At 39.1% G+C, this 20,454-nt stretch overlaps 1 protein-coding gene and 1 long non-coding RNA gene across 3 annotated transcripts in view; one reads left to right on the top strand and one right to left on the bottom strand.

Annotated features, from left to right (window-relative positions):
- LOC134662078 (uncharacterized) overlaps positions 1-9,023 on the bottom strand; it is a 49,891-nt gene extending 40,868 nt beyond the window's left edge. Inside the window, exon 1 of the long non-coding RNA XR_010098011.1 lies at positions 8,768-9,023. This is a non-coding gene — a long non-coding RNA (uncharacterized LOC134662078). The remainder of the gene's footprint in view (positions 1-8,767) is intronic.
- The window catches only part of LOC134662066 (tyrosine-protein kinase Fer), a 62,158-nt gene that overhangs the window by 19,251 nt on the left and 22,453 nt on the right, over positions 1-20,454 (top strand). The gene's annotated exons all lie outside the window — the stretch shown is intronic.

Genomic DNA, 20,454 nt, shown 5'->3' with positions numbered 1-20,454 from the left:
GGTAAATTGACATTCAGAGACAATTTCAATATGGCGGTTTGTTTACATAGTTAGCAAGTTCTATAGAATGACACTTTAAGTAGGTCATATTGCCAATGCGAAAAGCCTCTTCTTTTTCCAAACGGTGAAAATGTGCATGCAATTTATATTACATTCATATATTTATGATCATTATTATATGTTTGTATCTATCGATCAACGCGCCCCGGATGTTTGTAAATAATTCGGATTCGTGACAAGAACATTGACCAATACATACGTTGGCTCTGTTTATAAACCATTATGTATTTACAACACGATGACGATGTTATTATTTTTTTACAACAGCTGCGGGCTCAGCACGGTTCCATTTTTATCGACTATCACTATGCCCGTCACTTTCGCACTTACTTACATACTTGTTAGAACGTGACAGGCATGGTGATAAACGATAAAAATGCGGCCGTGCTACTAGGGCTGCATCGTGACATTCGTGACATATATCATTCCATATAGTTCGTATTTTATTGCGCAATACTAGAATGTCTAGAATTACTAGAAAGGGTAGATATTTGTACCTTAGTATACTAAACAAATTGACAATAAACTAAAAAAAAAGCGGCCAAGTGCGAGTCGGACTCGCCCATGAAGGGTTCCGTATTTAGGCGATTTATGACGTATAAAAAAAACTACTTACTAGATCTCGTTCAAACCAATTTTCGGTGGAAGTTTACATGGTAATGTACATCATATATTTTTTTTAGTTTTATCATTCTCTTATTTTAGAAGTTACAGGGGGGGGGACACACATTTTACCACTTTGGAAGTGTCTCTCGCGCAAACTATTCAGTTTAGAAAAAAATGATATTAGGAACCTCAATATCATTTTTGAAGACCTATCCATAGATACCCCACACGTATGGGTTTGATGAAAAAAAAAATTTTGAGTTTCAGTTCGAAGTATGGGGAACCCCAAAAATGTATTGTTTTTTTTCTATTTTTGTGTGAAAATCTTAATGCGGTTCACAGAATACATCTACTTACCAAGTTTCAACAGTATAGTTCTTATAGTTTCGGAGAAAAGTGGCTGTGACATACGGACGGACAGACAGACGGACAGACAGACAGACAGACATGACGAATCTATAAGGGTTCCGTTTTTTGCCATTTGGCTACGGAACCCTAAAAACAACGGGTTGCACTCCGGGAGTGCCGGCAGAAGTGAAAACTCAATGACTAGTCCAAAATGTCTGCAGCACTATGTATAATTGACACATCCTCCTTTCTATTGAAAAACTTTAGTTCCGAAATTGCTCGTCAGTGAGCTTAAATTTGTAGCGTTAAATGTTTAAAATTCGAATAGAAATTGTAAAGTTACCTTGCAGACCTCGCATCTCATCATATATTTGGTCATGATATTTTGAGTTTTATTCACCAGTACTAGAGTTCATTTTTATTTGCGATTTATATTTGAGTGATATAAAGTTAGAATGTAACTGTGAGATCCTCGTATTTCAGCCCGTACAAGATTAGAACATTGAGCTTAATCTAAAAGTCCAGTTTTAAATAATTGACCTGATTATGATACGTTATGACTAAAGTTCTTTGGTGAATAAAAACGAAACAGCAGGCTCAGGCATACATTTTCCATTTTCGCCGCGCGGTAGAAAGAGAGGGTTACGTCTTACCAATCTTACCTCTCGCGATTTTAACATTTTTTTCCCATCACAAAAAGTGCACAGCGTAGCTAAAGAAGTTTTCACTTCAAAAAATAGAATTTTGCTGAAAATTGAAATTGAAATTGGTTTGATTTGTTAACGCAGAACCAAAAATAAAAATCGTTAAAAATCTCACAATATTTTACTTCACTCGTTTGTACCAGCATTATACTCTACACTTTTCTGATGTACCTTAATCCACATAAGTGATATTTTTACGTAAACTTAGAGATCTGATTTTCAGAAGTTTATTTTGGCCAGTCATAAAATACTTAAAATAGTAATGCTGAAGCTGTAATTCTTGTATGAAATTCCCGTGCAATTGCAATATTGTTATAAGTTACATTACTTAACGTAACTAATGAAAACACAAAAACACCCATAAATAATCTTATCGTAACAGATGCTTATCGACACAGTTCATGATATGATGATATTGTTATTTCTTTCATACTAATGACATAATAAACTGAAGGTTGTTGTCTATGGGCTGTGGGAATCCGTCTCGTGCTGGACGAACAAGTTACGCATTATATATGTCGCAGTCGGATCGTATAATCCGCTGTATTACATTACGGCTAGCCGTTTTCAAAAATAGGGGCGTTTTGAAATGCGGCGGTTCAACGATTAGCCGGATTGAATGCGGCTGAATGAGAATCCGCCGGAATGTATTCGGCGCCATACGTTCTTCAACACGGCTAGCCGTAATGTAATACAGCGAGTCATTAGCCGCCGCTTTGACAGTTTTTAGTTTCAATTTTCTATTGGCGGTTTGCCCTTCGGGCATTTGAAGCTACCTAACAAACCTAACCTACCTATTGATTTAGTGAGACGTCCGTGAAAACATTACACTTTGGGGAAAAAGCGTAGGTAGGTAAGTTGTGAAGGAAATGTTTTGGAAAAGAAACACATGTAGTGCGGTGGGACCATGGTAAAAATAAATTAAATTGCAAACATTGTCAAACTCCGGTTACGTAGGCGACCGAAAGAACTGGTCACTACAATCTTAAATAGTAGTACGATGCGGCTAAGCGTAGGCCGCCTTTTTAGGGTTCCGTAGCCAAATGGCAAAAAACGGAACCCTTATAGATTCGTCATGTCTGTCTGTCTGTCTGTCTGTCTGTCCGTCTGTCCGTCTGTCTGTCCGTCCGTATGTCACAGCCACTTTTCTCCGAAACTAATAAGAACTATACTGTTGAAACTTGGTAAGTAGATGTATTCTGTGAACCGCATTAAGATTTTCACACAAAAATAGAAAAAAAACAATAAATTTTTGGGGTTCCCCATACTTCGAACTGAAACTCAAAATTTTTTTTTCATCAAACCCATACGTGTGGGGTATCTATGGATAGGTCTTCAAAAATGATATTGAGGTTTCTAATATCATTTTTTTCTAAACTGAATAGTTTGCGCGAGATACACTTCCAAAGTGGTAAAATGTGTGTCCCCCCCCCCCTAACTTCTAAAATAAGAGAATGATAAAACTAAAAAAAATATATGATGTACATTACCATGTAAACTTCCACCGAAAATTGGTTTGAACGAGATCTAGCAAGTAGTTTTTTTTTTTAATACGTCATAAATCGCCTAAATACGGAACCCTTCATGGGCGAGTCCGACTCGCACTTGGCCGCTTTTTTGAAGAACGTATCGCAATGACAAAACGCCCCTGTTTTTGAAAACGTCTAGCCGTAATGTAATACGGCGGATTATACGATCTGACTACGACATTATTATATTATATCATTTGATATTTACCAGTCGCTTTTCGGTGAAGGAAAACATCGTGAGGAAACCGGACTAATCCCAATATGGGCCTAGTTTATCCTCTGGGTTGGAAGGTCAGATGGCAGTCGCTTTCGTAAAAACTAGTGTCCACGCCAATCACTGGGATTAGTTGCCAAGCGGACCCCAGGCTCCCATGAGCCGTGGCAAAATGCCAGGACAACGCGAGGAAGATGACTACGACATAATTATATACAGTTAATTAAAATTACATCATTTTCCACAATAACATCACCACAGTTACTCACATTTCGTGCACTGGTTGATGAGTTTGTGTCGGCAAGTCTTGAGAATTACATTAAGGCGAATCTGGGACAGTTGATCAGATCATACAACAGATGTAATCTTTAAAAAAAATTAAACTACAAACAATTTTTCTGGTTAAACACAATCAATTGTAATAGTAACCTGCATAAATATGTTGTGAGGCATGTTTCCTATCGGAATTGCATGAAATCTCTCAAATTTCCGATAATATTTTTTAGAACCCAGGCATTCCGCCCTAAAGTAGATCATGCATTTTTAGAGGGCAAAATTTGATGATTATCGAGAAACCTCCAATACAATGAAAATTAGTGTTTAGTGCAACTGACTCAGTATTCTTCTTCTTCGTTTCGTGTCGAGGTTTCTTTTTTCATACTTACTATTGGAATACGATGAAGTGGGTGAATGAAGTGACCCTACACTATTATATTTTCATAATCATATCACAGTATGCTATTGAGCAAACAGTACTTAGAACGTTTCTGGTTGTCAGTTGGCATAGCTGGCCAGCAATTGCAGGGTCAACTGAGGGGTCAATTGCCAATTTCCTTTCAGATTGTCACCGTCTAATTGCTTACTTGAGATCTGGTATGCCGGAATCATGATTATGATTATTAAGGCGACCCATTTAGCACCTTGAGTTTGCTCAATGCTTTCATGAAAAGTACGTGTACTTTGCCCGTCCAATCGTGATCATTGCCTCTCAAGATACTCCACAGAGATAAAAAAAATGTTTAGGATTGTTTTACTAGGGCGTTCCAATACTTCCAATCTTCCGGCTCTAAATAGGCTTTGAAATCCAATCATCATGGCCAAAAGTGCCTTTCGATTTCGAGGCACATCTAGAAAGTAAAAACAAACCCCGGTAGGATACCTTGTTCTGTAGTGAAGTTCTTTTCCTACCATTCTGGCTTAATCATCAGATCTTTTCGGATGAAGTACATAATGTAGGTACCTTCCGTAAAATCTTATTAAAAAAAAATTTACCTTAAAGGACGGAAATTAGTTATACGCATAGATATAATTCACATCCTATGACGAATGAGCGCTTGTCAAAAATGGTTCTATTATCTGTTAATGTTTACACTTTACAGTAAATTTGTCGGCCTCTTTTCGAAGATCAAGCAGAACTTACTGCAAAGAGTAAAGTAAGTATATAGACCTACTGTTTGTTTTATGATCTTGATTTGATCTACGTATTGGTCGTGGAATACTTATTTTGCTAGTAGAGGATAATTTTGGATTCGAATCGAGTTAAATGTTTGTGGAGGGCGACAAACGACAAATAATACAGGCACCGGAATCTGACAGCTCGCTAGTCAGCGGCGGCGCGGCGGCGCACAGCTCAGTGGGTGATCATATGAAACACCAATTAATTAGTTATGTGCTGCCTCCGCTCGGATGAATTAATTAAGCATATCAATTTGGCACTCCTTCCTTTTATTCAAGACGGCTACGCCAACGCTTTATTTATAACAGAAATTGTTTAATTGAACAAAGTGATCAAATTAACATAAGTTATTATTTAAAATAAACTATTATGAACGTGTTTGACACATGCTTGTTTGGTTAATGGTTGCCTGCGCTCTACAATTACGTATTTATATTTTATGGTGTTTCACACGCCGCCGCTGACCGCCCACCGGTGCTGCTGCTCAGGTAGGTACCAGCTCTAACGAACTCGACGTTAAAAAAACTAAAATTGACAGCCCGCGCTCAACATAATATATTAATGAAAAGATGGGATAGAAAATGTATTACAAAAAGTATTAGAATTTGAATTTTAAAAGGCGGCGCGTTCAAGCGGCTGCTCCGGAGTTTATTTTGTTTGAGTGTTCGAAAAAGAAAACAAAAGTGGAAGTTCTTTTACTCCTATTTGCCTCTGACCTCGGTTGTTATTGACAATGGCTGCCAGAATGAAATATGGCGCGCCGGTAACGAAAAAGAGATTAGGTGGACGATATTATTCCTCGTCTATTGTGCCATCGCCAGCGGCGGCGCTGTTTGCCGTTTGAAAAGCTTTTTACATGTTATTTTTGGGCAACCTGTTAGACTGTGACGAAGGCTCACTGTTTTTTTAAGATTATCATAAGGTTTATCATATTAGATGACGCCCTTTTATTTATGTCTACGTTTTCACCTACTTTAGAAACAATAGTTTTATCAGGGCAGATTGAAGCCTAATTAGAATCGGAAGGTATTATAAATTGGTGTAATCACACGTCGTTTTATAGGACTCGCGAGAGGTCCTCGGGCCGCGAGCCGCGAGTCGTAATGAAGCGGTGCGTGTGGCGGAGGAGGGCAGACACAATAGCCGCCGCCGAGCCTTCCCAGAACCGGTCTGGAGCCCGAGTGCTGCGCCGAATTTCGCTTCGACCACCCATCGCCCGCGTCCCGATACTTATCGCACCTGTGTTTATGACTAGAAACGCCATACGCTTCTGATACCGTCCTCGGGCGACGGAATTGCATTGCGGCCGGACCACCCGTTGTAGTTGTCAGCGGTACGAATTATGGCGCAGTCGCTTCGGGAACTTGGCGTTTAATCTCGGTATGAATTATTCACGCCGTGCTAAATGTAACTTGTCACCTATATTTGGCAACAATAGATTGAATCGGCATGAGACTCCGAGAGTGGAAAGGAAGGCTGTACTGCACCACTGCACCGCTATTGCTAGCCGGTGCAACGATCCCGCCTACTTAACGTTAATATACGCCTGCGCTAGTGGTGTGGTGGCGCCACATCGATACACCACCGTGTCAAAATCTCAATCATTAATCTTATGTTTACGATCCTAGAACATGTCCTACCTTTTTTTGTTAAACTGTTTTAATTCGATTTTGACAAATTATTCTAGCATACATAGGGAGCATAGGTTCGTTAAGATCATGACATAATAAGCTATTGGACCGATAAATTAAAAAGTGAGTGACATGGACGGTCGTAAAGAAGTTGTCCGTTGGACGTGCCGCTGCGTATGAAGATGTAGATGACGCATCAACATAGATATCTATTGGCAGTAAATCTTTTTGTATATTTCGTCAATCATGCTAACATCATGTCTATATTAAAATCTTATACATTAAGAAACAGTTTCGAATACTGTATATTCGGTTAAGAACCTGGTGACCGCTTTCGGTTTTTTAAAACACCACATCGGTGGCCAACAAGCATACGGCCCAGCCCAGTCACGGTAGCCTATGGACGCCTGCAAATACATGCGGGTTGCCGACCCTTTAAAAACATTGCATTTGTCGTTTGTCATACAAAATAGTCAACGTGCAAGAACAGCATAAATTAAGTACGTGTACTTATTGCTATTTATTATTATACCTTACATGACGTATTATCACGCCCTTTAAGCTAATAATAGTATTGCTGACTGTACGTCCCTGACAGTTGGCACACCTCTTAATGCCTCATTCACTTTTGTAATATTCTGACAAGCTCGTCGGTTGCATATATTATTATATGTGCGCTTATGGGACCTGTTCTGGTATAATGTCAGTGTGTGCTAAAGGAAATCGACATTCGACTATTTTGTATTGTGTTTTGTGTTCACTGAGTAGTTCGTTTGTTTTGATTTAGTGAAGTCTCGCAATAACTTCAAATCTAATTAAAATATTAGCAACATCTTCGTGTTGCCTCAATGGCAATCGATAATTAGTTGGCTATCCCGTCTCTGGCTTGTGTTCATTGAGTAAACCTGTGTCAGGGCCTACCGCGAACCACGTTCGACGTGTTGCCTCTCTGTCGCACTTGTAAATTCGTACGTAAGTGTGACAGGGAGGCAACACGTCGAACGTGGTTCGCGGTAGGCCCTCTGTGTCGGGCTCGCAGCCGCCGCCGCCGGCGCGCACGACGCACGACCCGCCTGCGCTGTGTGTAGGTACCCTCGCTTGTGTGCCATGTCTATTTTCTGTGTGAGTGCTGCTTGTTTGTGGTCGTAAATTTACGACTCGGCGCCGCTTGAACGTGTTTCGTTCACCATAACAGTTGTTATTTGTCTGGAGACTTTGTCCTTTATCGTTTGGTGTTTCGACATCTTTTGGGGGGTAAATGGTTTTTAATAACTATAATTTTTGAGGTTGGATCTTGATGTCCAAGCTAGTCCAAATGGGATTGGGGTTGCAGATAATTTAATCCTAATAATTAATACAAATGTGAAATGGGCAAATACGAGTAGGAGGAGAAAAATGTAAGGAGGGAAGTCTGCCCCGCCTGGACATGAAGTGTGCAGCTCCCTGTTGTTACTTAAAATACCATTTTCTCATTCAAATCATTTACGACTTATGTATAGAAGCTTGGACTAATGGATGAAGACAAAGCATGGAATGGCTGTTGGACTAACCCATCACACGAGGGAAAGTCGACGGTAATCTGAATACTGATCGATTAAAAAAGCGGCCAAGTGCGAGTCGGACTCGCCCATGAAGGGTTCCGTATTTAGGCGATTTATGACGTATTAAAAAAAACTACTTGCTAGATCTCGTTCAAACCAATTTTCGGTGGAAGTTTACATGGTAATGTACATCATATATTTTTTTCAGTTTTATCATTCTCTTATTTTAGAAGTTAGGGGGGGGGGGGGGACACACATTTTACCACTTTGGAAGTGTCTCTCGCGCAAACTATTCAGTTTAGAAAAAAATGATATTGGAAACCTCAATATCATTTTTGAAGACCTATCTATAGATACCCCACACGTATGGGTTTGATGAAAAAAAAAATTTTGAGTTTCAGTTCGAAGTATGGGGAACCCCAAAAATTTATTGTTAGGGTTCCGTAGCCAAATGGCAAAAAACGGAACCCTTATAGATTCGTCATGTCTGTCTGTCTGTCCGTCTGTCCGTCTGTCTGTCCGTCCGTATGTCACAGCCACTTTTCTCCGAAACTATAAGAACTATACTGTTGAAACTTGGTAAGTAGATGTATTCTGTGAACCGCATTAAGATTTTCACACAAAAATAGAAAAAAAAAACAATAAATTTTTGGGGTTCCCCATACTTCGAACTGAAACTCAAAAAATTTTTTTTCATCAAACCCATACGTGTGGGGTATCTATGGATAGGTCTTCAAAAATGATATTGAGGTTTATAATATCATTTTTTTCTAAACTAAATAGTTTGCGCGAGAGACACTTCCAAAGTGGTAAAATGTGTGTCCCCCCCCCCTGTAACTTCTAAAATAAGAGAATGATAAAACTAAAAAAAATATATGATGTACATTACCATGTAAACTTCCACCGAAAATTGGTTTGAACGAGATCTAGTAAGTCGTTTTTTTTTTATACGTCATAAATCGCCTAAATACGGAACCCTTCATGGGCGAGTCCGACTCGCACTTGGCCGCTTTTTTTTTTCTATTTTTGTGTGAAAATCTTAATGCGGTTCACAGAATACATCTACTTACCAAGTTTCAACAGTATAGTTCTTATAGTTTCGGAGAAAAGTGGCTGTGACATACGGACGGACAGACAGACGGACAGACAGACGGACAGACAGACAGACATGACGAATCTATAAGGGTTCCGTTTTTTGCCATTTGGCTACGGAACCCTAAAAAGTTTCACGGGCATAAATTAAGATTTTATATAATTTACATAAGTTGCGTGGGCATTGCGTGGCAAATGTTAAAATAACTATTACAAAAACTATCGTAAATCGAAACATTTGCCCGCGACTACACCACAGGTTAGTGAATTTAGTGAAACGATTCAAAAATGTGTACACATACTTACCGTCAACAGAAGTTCACATTGTTCACAACAACGTTCTCAGATATACCCTGGATATACCTATCTATATATAATCAATCTCTTTGTATAAATAAATCCGTATATAGAGTAAATATTTTTGCAGCGAAGTAGGTAGGTACTAATATGCACTCTTTACTGTTACATACTACTAAGACGAAACATAACATAGCTTTTCACTTAAAATGGTTCTTAATTATTTTGGCAAACCTGATTTCCTTAGAATTTTCAAAATTACTCCTTCACAGCTGTTACATGTACGTAATAAACCCGAACTAAATATTTAGTTTACGGTATCTACACACAACAGGGGCGTGGACGTCAATTCACACATCAAAAAGTTTAATTAGTTGTTCAAACAGTGCCTCTGCCACTTATGTAAACTCGGCGGATAATAGACAAGACAATAAGTGTACGCCTGTACGGGCCCTGCAAGCAGCATCACTGCCAATACAAATACCTACCACTATTTAATAAGCATAGATTAAACCTCCCATTTTACCTATTTAAAGTGTCAAGTTTTCTACCTACAAAACAAATCCGATCACTCGGATTCTGATCGTGAGCCTCCTTCATGTTAACTATGTTGCACCATAAAATTCAATCCTGGGCTTTCCTCATACAACCACCGCCAGAAATCCTTCTAAGGTCATGGGTTCAGCCAGGTTCCTAGAATAGTAGTTTCAATAATGTTTTAAGGAATGTAAGGGAACCAAAAAGGTGTCTACAGCTGTCATTTTGAGCGTCAATCAATGGGTGTTTTGTTTTACGCCATTTGCATTTGTTTATTTCCTTTGCACTGGCTTTCTCACAGGAGTTATCCTATGTCTATGCTGAATTTCCGGGAGTGTCGGTTTTCCATTTGTCTATTCGGGATTCTGGGCACAGAGGTCATCGTGATCGTGGGGTCCCCGAGTCCCCTCGGAATAGACTGCTTGAACAGCATTATTCTTTGCTGTATATCTGGGCTCTTCACCTACCTCATCACGTATCCTCAGCGCCTTTTAGCTTTCAGTTCTGTCTACCATAATTTAAATTAAAACGGGACCTAATCGCGTGCAGTTTCTTTTTTTTAATTTCATTGCACAAAATATATACAACAATATACAAATGGCGGAATTAATGCCAAATGGCACATGGGTTATATTTTACTTTTTAACACGCTTTTATTAGGTCGACCTGTATTTGAAATCAATATTATGGTTCTGTCTTCGTTACAGCCTGTGTAACCTGTGTTGGAAAGACTAGCTTTAGCTAGCCAAACAAAAAGCTGCTTCTGGTCGCACAATATGTTTTCGTATAAATGCTTTCGTTCAGCAAAACACTGCTTAGCTGCCTGTAAGGTACAAGTAAACAACCTAACCCGGTTTAAGCGATATCGGCGACAATGATCCTATTTTTTTACAGCTTTCCTTAGCTGGCGCAACTCCGTCATAGGTACACATAACACTCTGAATACTCAGATAAAACTGAACTATTCCGTCAAGATCTCTGTCGCAACCCATTAGCCTAGACTCTACGGTTCTTATGACAATGGTTTGACGATAACAACAAACGCATGTAGTTTACTTAGCTGTGCAAATAGCAGGTTTGGTAGCACCACGCGCCCACTACCAAGAACTTTCCCGTTTATTTAGTTTATTAATATTTATCTTTATATATGGTTTATTAAGAGTCTAGTGTTGATAAGGTGTTGATAACGGTTGCTGGAGATTAGTGTCTCGGCTTATTTAAATAAGGATATATTGTAGGATGTGTATGATAATCAGGAACCTGGAGGGTGGTTTTATCCATGTTTATTCATGAATTTGAAATAGGTACATTACTACATTTGGAACTAAAAAAAAATGTTGGACAAATGAATAAAATCGTTGCTTGATTAATGACTTCTTTATAAAATCAAACTCTTAGGTACCCCAGCTCTTAGTTGAAGAGACTTAAAAATCTTAAAACAAAATTGTAAGAAAAAGTATCTACGGATAAAGGATTTGGTTGTTAGTTCCGCGGGAGGTCCTCGTCACGCTGCGTACGCGTCGGCATGCTGTGTCAACGCCCTTAGGTCACATTTGTTTTCCTGCTCACCTCACTTTGTTATGGCAAACTACCGTTGCAGTTGGTACCTACTTGGTACTAAGTTCTAGAACACATGGATGTTTGATGGTTGAAAACTAAAAAAAAAACTTATAAGTATATTAGGTAGGGTTGGCTAGGTATAGGTATACAAAGTTACTACTTCACATTATTTTACACCCAACCCAACTAATTATTATACTTACTTAACTACCGGTTATCTTGTTTGAGGTACAAAATCGGAATATTTAGAATTTTAGATTATAAAATATGTATAACATAATATGGGGATCTTTCAATAAATAAATGACTCTCAATTTGACTTCCCTTTTAATTATTTGTTGACATCGCGACTTTATAGCAGGTAGTTTGTAAACAACATAAATGTAAGAGGTAAAGTATAAAAAAGGTTCCCCGACGGGTTTTGTACAATCCCAGTAAAGGACTATACTCTAGGAAAAAATAAACAGTAGACTGAGTAGAGGTGAGTCATCCGATGCAGTTAAACCGGTGTCTGTCTGTATAGTTAATACATATGTCGCAGTCGGATCGTATAATCCGCCGTATTACATTACGGCTAGCCGATTTCAAAACAGGGGCGTTTTGAAATGCGGCGGTTTAAGAGCCAACAGGAGTGGTCATTTCTCCATACAAACGTACTCGACTGTTTCCTCCGTGGGTTTTGAAGCTAGAGCAATGATTTTTTCAACACAGATTAATATTGTCAATATCTGTGTCGGACCGTTTTGCTTTTTTTGATATTTTTGTTTTTTAAGGCGCTAGAGCCCTTCAAAAATGGCCAAAATGGCCTAATTGACTATGCCGCAATGAGAGGCGCGCTATTCAAAACTTATATCAATTAGCCAAAAAATCAAAACGGTCCGACACAGATAATGTCATAATCATTTAGATTTCCAAATTTGGTTACGATTGGTTAAGTTTTGGAGGAGGAAACAGTCGAGTACGAAACCTCGATTTTTGAGATTTTTTCGCAGGATTTTTCGCCTTGTCCTTATCGCACTAGTTTTAGGAGCCGCTTCCGTTAGCGAGACGGGTATATTTACCTAAAAGATTTAAATCTCAGCTCCTGTTGGCTCTTAACGATTAGCCGGATTGAATGCGGCTGTATGAGAATCCGCTGGAATGTATTCGGCGCCATACGTTCTTCAACACGGCTAGCCGTAATGTAATACAGCGAGTCATTAGCCGCCGCTTTGACAGTTTTAGTTCCCATTTTTAACACTCGTGGCGCTGCCTGACATAACAACAACAAACTATGAAAAACACTGGGGTGGGGTGTCCATCAAATCTGGAGTTCGTCGGACTGTTTCTTTTCAAATTTCAAAAAACATTTCCTTCGCAACTTAACTAGACGGAGCCCCGCTTTGCTGGGCTCCTATTTCTGAGCGGTTTGCCCTTCGGGCATCTTCTGAAGCTACCTAACGAACCTAACCTACCTACCTATTGATTTAGTGAGATGTCCGTGAAAACATTACACTTTGGGGAGAAAAGCGTAGGTAGGTAAGTAGGTTAGGTTCGTTAGGTATTACCTTCAGATGCCCGAAGGGCAAACCGCCCAGAAATAGGAGCCCCGCTTTTGTGAAGGAAATGTTTTGGAAAAGAAGCACATGTAGTGCGGTGGGACTATGGTAAAAATAAATTAAATTGCAAACATTGTCAAACTCCGGTTACGTAGGCGACCGAAAGAACTGGTCACTCTACAATCTAAATAGTAGATACGATGCGGCTAAACGTAGGCCGCCTTATTGAAGAACGTATCGCAATGACAATCCGGCTAATCGTCGAACCGCCGCATTTCAAAACGCCCCTGTTTTTAAAACGGCTAGCCGTAATGTAATTCGGTGGATTATACGATCCGACTACGACACATACACAAATTGCATTAAAGCTTAGTGTTCACGGATATAGTAGGATGGTGTGTCAAATGAATTAATACAATATATGTATGCAACGCGAGTTGCTTTCTTCCTGACAATTTTTTTTCCACAACGCACAGTGTTTGTATTATATAATACACTTATCTAGTCGTCATCTTCCACCAGAACCGTCAGGATTCCGACTAGGGTCAATCGCTGGTCAGTTATATTTCAATGACTATTATTCAATCATCAGTATCAAAACATGTAGTCGCAGCGTAGTATAAAAATTATGCATCGCAAAAAAATGGAATGTTACGTTACACGTAAGACAGGCGTGGCGCATAATTGGCGTTTCACGTGGGACCCGCCGGGGGCACTCCGGCTCTCGAGCCTCGCTTGAGGAAAACTGAGGATTAAACACTCAATGGAACAGGGATAAATATTTGTGTTCAGTTCATGCTTGATTTGAATTAAGGATGAAGAATATAGGAAAGGATGCCACCTAGCTTTTGTGCTCCACCCGCTTAATTAAAATTTACCTATTTACACGGCAGACAGAGTGAACTCATAAAATGTTTATAACTGGGGTGAGAAAGGCCTGTTCACGTATTAATTAAATACTGTAGGAAAAAGCTCGTCACCGACGGAGCGATAATATATCGGCAAATACCGACAGATATTTTAGAGTATCACTAAGCACCACACACGCCAACGATACCAAAATATATATCGCTCTCTGTCTAGCACCTACATTGTGAGAGAGGCAAAATATACCCAGCGATATATCGCAAGGCATCTTAAGGCAGCTGCAGATGCCTTGCGATAAGATATCTTAAGATACCAAAATATATATTACAGCTTCGTGTGTGGACTCTGTGTCAAATAGTACGTAAAAGATATCGTAAGATGCTTGATCTTACGGTATCTGCCGACATATTATCGCTCCGTCGTTACGGGTTTAATAAGGGTTACAAATAGAATGACATTATAAGACACGATGGTGATTATGACTTTAATTATTCTTTCCAACTTGTCCAAGTCTTTGTGAGTCTTATGCCATGTTTAATAACAAGGTAACGACGAAACAAATGTATGAAAATATATAATCTCACTCAAACCTAGAGCTTGTAATGTCTGCGCGGCGGTCAGGCAGGACTGCGGAATAGGATCCGCGCGTACGCAGGTGACTGCACGTGTGCGGCCGGTGAAAGCCCGCCCGGCCGGCCACGCCTCGCCTTTTCCTGCCCAGCTATTCACAACTTTTACCAACCACACCACCACAATCAGACCAGAATAAGTATAACGTCTTTATCACGCACAACTGTCATCAATCACCAGGTCAAGTTACATTAGAAACCAGTTCACAGTCGAGACAAAATTGTGGATAGACATTAGACACGCTGCCCATTCCGAGATTTATCGACTTTATTGCTAATCGAGCAACTCACTTGTTAGGCTTGTTGTTTCTTTACGTCGATTGCCTCGTTTCTCTCCGGACCTGGCTGCCAGCCAAACGGTTTCCTTTTAGCCAAATGTAATATGTTTTAGGCCAAATATATCTCCTGCAAATTAGGTACCTTTTGATAAACAGGGCATATATACATCTATGTACTGTATGTCCTGCCTGGAAATTAAATAACGCAATTATACAACACATTTGATAATTTGACATTGTTACTTCAACCCTTGACTGGATTTTAATACGATGGAATTACTAAAATTATTTTTCTTACAGAACGAGATTGGGATAATGAATACGAGACCAAAAGGTCCAAATCCAAACATATTTAGTGAGTCTTACATCGATATCCTTGGGTGCGTAGCGTACTTGCGTAACCAACATGCCAATCGTTTACGTTCCGTAGCGAACGAAATGAAATTGTCACTGTCGCACTAATATGGAAGAGTTACACATAGCGTTTCGTTATCGTAGCGCAAACTTGTTTTACCTTGCCTGGGCACCCTGCCGTTTAGTTTATTAGGTACCTATAGTAATTTTTTACACGCACGCGCGCGTGAAGAACTGTGGAATTTAAACCGTGTACGCCATTCCGAGGCGTATCCCGAGCACTATATGTAATGTATAACAAAAATTACCTACATACAACTATGCTTACATCATTACTCATCTGAAATTACCTTCCCTTGCCTGCTGGCTAAATAAAGTCATAGAGAGCAAAAACATACTGCAAGATTCGCCGTTGTTGAAGTAAAAGAGCAGCAAGAATATTATTCCACGCACGAGAAAGCTCCCCCGGTCCCTAAGTATGACTCATGTCGATAACCAATTAAAATGTTACCTGCAAGCCATGTTGATACGTCAACATTCTTTACAATAACGTCATGTCCTAGCCTATCAAATACCTAGCTATAATACGGTGTTCAGAAGCTAAGCTTCGCCCTTAATCTTCGCTTTTCATTTTGTGTGGGTAGCTCTAAATCAATTTTTATTCTTTCTTATTTAACGTACAAAAAAAAAAACAATGTATCCATGGTTAATAACAAGAGTTGCTCTTGAACGAGTTTTTCTTGCCGATGCATTGGCCAGACGGTGGGTTGCGGTCTGTTTTGCATTTTAATATCTGTTTCAAGTGTTACTCATTAATTTCAAGAACATATATTTTGTGTAAAGGCGCGTTTGCTTCGTTTAAGGCAATGTGGCAAGTGTCACAAAGAGCGGCCTTCTGGTTTTCCGAGAAAAACGCTTTCTCCGCGCGGCAGCTAGCTTATAGTATCTTTATGTGTTGTTGGCTCACTTAAAAGTGCACTTAGGCAAGGTGTCAGTGTTGCGGTGTCAATGTGGCACGGTTTTATATCGTTTCCGTAGCTCGATATCTCTTTTTTATTTACCATTAACTTCTGTCCAAAATTGGGATTATAGCTAAAAGTTACTACCTGCCGTACCATTTTCTATGTATTTTATAATCACAGGCCAATCACATTCTGGTAATTTGCAGTAGATATTCCTCATTCACACGTTACTCGTGTCATTTTACTTATTCTATGTTTACGAGTATGTTCTGAAAAAAGTAACTCTAAATAAACAGGTATTTTAAAACTCACATCATTTGTTCACGTTAAGTAATTTTTATGACATTTACATTTTAACTAATGCGAAGTTACTAATTGATCAAAGTCGGCATGTCAGGCGCAAATCTGTCGATGACATACTGACAGATGTAGTTCGGTATGTACACTTGAGCAGCGACTCGCGGTATGTAGGTCAGCGCTTGGTTGACAATAGATGGTTTTTAAATACATTCAAACAAATGCTGCGTCGTTGTAACGGTAAAAGTAATAACTTTTTTCATAAAAGCTCCCAAGTCTGTTTTGGAAAGTTAACCGTAGTTTGTCATTAAGTTCCGTTTGTCACTATCCTGATATATAATCTAAAAATCTATAGGTAGTGTGAAGCGAGGTCCGAATGCATAGTATGTACTATTTAAGTAGTGTAAGTACTTACATTAATACTGAAAAATCGATCGAGTAACTTAGTATTTGTTGCCTATATCATGCCAGCCTGTATTGTCGTACCTGCTTTAAACAATGCAATCATTGCGACACGAAAAAGCTTGAAAGTTAATGGCTGGAATACCCATGCAAAAAAACACTATTAAATCAAGAGAACACCGGGCAAAAAATACCACAAAAGATATTGCAAGAAATATTTATGTCGGCTTAAGCTGTTCCGCGACATTTTCACTTTCAGCCTTTGTCAGCCTCATTGCTCATGACGCTTTGATGCGATGTTATTCTGTCTTCCATCTGCAATTCTGCAGTTGCAAATGACAGGTATCTTGATTGCTGGAAGAGACTACTTTCTGCTATTGTTATCAAATTCTCTTTGATAGCGCAAATGAATTACTTAAGTACCTATCTTAACACAAGGAACGTAGGAACATTATTTCGACAAATTAACATTTTATTTTTGGAGTTGGCCGAGTGCTTAATTTTGCGGAGAGTAGTTACAATTTTTGATTTTGACTTAGGGTAAGGAATCGACTGAGGGACTGTTACGTTGTTAAATTACACCGGTTTTAGCAATTGCAACAGCAATGCATTTTAATTGTATGTGGACATGAGATGAGACTGGGCGGCGATATCACCAAGTAAGAGGGAGAGTGATTCGAGTCAATGAACCAAGTTAGCGGTGTACCGCAGGGTCCGACTCTGGGACCCCATGTTTATGGTTTCTTTGTACTAAACAATCCGGCCTATAAACGATGTTTTATTGGTGAGGGTTAAATTGAATTCTGAAACCGGTATGCAGATTAAGTTTCTCGCAAAGGATTTGTTCCGACACTAACCTGTGTGAATGTTGTGTTGGATTATGAGTTTTCGTTAAATGTTTCTTAAATAATTTATTATACCTCATTGAAAATATTAGTTAGAAAACGGGTTTTACCAGCAAAATGGAGCCCAATTGCAGCCGTCATCAACCAGCATGTCTAAAGCAATAATTTGTGTTCATTACAACCCGTTAAAACTTGCGGTCCGCGCACGCACGTATAGTATCATCTATGGCATGATAAGGCTGTTTTATTAAGACATGAGTTAAGGCATCAAGATATTTCAAGCATTTTTTTAGAAAACCACAAGACGTTGACTATGACTTTAAATTTTACGGTTTACAGTTAAAGTTATTAGTTATATATTATACAAATTAGGTACCTACGAGCATGTAGATTGTGTCCATTTAAACATTTCTGTCCAGTTTTCCTGACCAGCTAAAGCGAAATAGGTATCGGGTAGTACATAGACATACATTTTATATATAAATAATAGAAATCTTGTCTGCCTTTTCACATAAATTCGGGAACTAACTTGGTTCACTTACATGAGAGGGGCTCTCTCGTATATTCATGGCTTCTTAATGGATTTTATCTAAGCGTAGTTTCCTTTCATATTGTTTAATACTGTAGGTGCTTAAGTCATGTTACGCGAGGCGGGTACTCAGTTAGGCTAAACGTCGTTATCTTATTGTCTTAACGATTCTTAATAATATCTCAACAGCGGCGAACTCAACCGGCGCCTTAACAGTTGTTCGGTCTCGAAAGATCTCAATCTGAAACGGTTTGCCATTACACTTACTTATCGTTTATATGGAATCGCAGGTAAAGCTGGGAACGCACAGAAAGCGGTACCAGTGCGCATCGGTGGTGGTAATTATTCGAACTTGTCTGAAATAGCTCACATAATAGAGCATGAATTTGGTCGTTCGGCGCACGAGATGCTTTATGTAACATCGTCCAACCAAGCTGGAATATTAGGAATGTTACCGCCACCGCATCGCTCCTGCTGTGTTTCAAAGTTTATTATGGTATCAAGGCAATCATAATTAACATCTGCACCGACGCGACATTTGTCGATAATTCGCGAGATACAGCACACGTCCATTGTTCTTGCTAACGGTACTGCCATAAAGTATCGTTTGAAAGAAAAAGGTACTAACTAGATTACAATGTATGGGTTTTAAACATTTTTGTTCTGAACGCTGGGTTAATTCCGATTAAAAGTGTATGCTTCATTAAGCTCTTGTATTTATACGGCTTTTTGCTCTGGTCCCGCCTGAGTGGATGTAAGTATTTATGGCTGCCAATCATTAACAGGATGGGATAGTCCATTGTTGTTAATCGTGAGATTTCAGAATTACATTGTCTTGTTGCCTATTCATGAGACTCATTCATGAATTAGGGCCATTCATGTCTGAGGCTTGTCTTGACTTGATAATTCGATTATTTATCTACGGGTTAATTTATTAACAGGCACTATATATTTTCTTATTTAAAAAATAATATAGTTTTTACTTAGAACGGTCCATCAGAACAGAACATGAAGTTTTTTAAATTATCAATCAAATCGTTATATTATGACCGACAATGGTACCTTTTGCCTAAAATATCACTTTAATTTAACTATAATATGTACATTTCATATTACATTTTACGACTTATACTAAACTTACTCTATGAAACAAAATATTTTTGGGACTTCCTGTTAGACGAGGATCTCTAGAAGAGTGTCGTATGCATAATTGTTAGACCGCAGTTTGACTTCTGATCCTTGTAGTAGGGCTCCTGGGCTACAAGAAACCTGATGTTGCCGGGCTGAAAAGAGGTGCCGTTCCCCCCACCACCCCCTTGAAAATCCCCTATAAAATGTTCATAGTCTTAGAGATTCTTCGTTTCTATTCGTGTTAAAATAAGCTGCTATGACATATACCGTGATATATAGAATAGTTTGACGGAGCTGTTTTTGACGGTCGAGGCTTAGCGAGGTCGTCAAGTAATAAGTTTTAGGAGCAGTGCAAAGATGGACTAGTATAATAATTTGCCCACTACAGGGACGTTATATCTATATTGGATAGTTTTTAGGGTTCCATACCCAAAGGGTAAAAACGGGACCCTATTACTAAGACTCAGCTGTCCGTCCGTCCGTCCGTCCGTCTGTCACCAGGCTGTAACTCACGAACCGTGATAGCTAGACAGTTGAAATTTTCACAGATGATGTATTTCTGTTGCCGCTATAACAACAAATACTAAAAACAGAATAAAATAAAGATTTAAGTGGGGCTCCTATACAACAAACGTGATTTTTGACCGAAGTTAAGCAACGTCGGGCGGGGTCAGTACTTGGATGGGTGACCGTTTTTTGCTTGGTTTTTTTTGCTTGTTTTGCTCTATTTTTTGTTGATGGTGCGGAACCCTTCGTGCGCCAGTCCGACTCGCACTTGGCCGGTTTTTATTGAATATACAGGTAACAAAATGATGATAAAACCATACAGATTAACCTTTTTGTAAGTTTTTCTTTAAGTTTTTCAAATAATTTCTTCTGGTTTACTACTATTTATTCGATAATATAATAAAAAAGTGTAAAATGGGTGAACCAAATATACCTGCGGAATGCAGAGATTTCTTTGTGAGCGCTGAAACTTGTAAAATTTATTTGCTCTCATGCTTGCACTTATGCCACAGTAGACGATAACCGAGAGTTATCTATATA

This window comes from Cydia amplana, chromosome 2 (assembly GCF_948474715.1).
Source record: "Cydia amplana chromosome 2, ilCydAmpl1.1, whole genome shotgun sequence".
NCBI classification, from domain to species: Eukaryota; Metazoa; Arthropoda; class Insecta; order Lepidoptera; family Tortricidae; genus Cydia; species Cydia amplana.
This window is presented reverse-complemented; position numbering and strand designations above follow the sequence as displayed.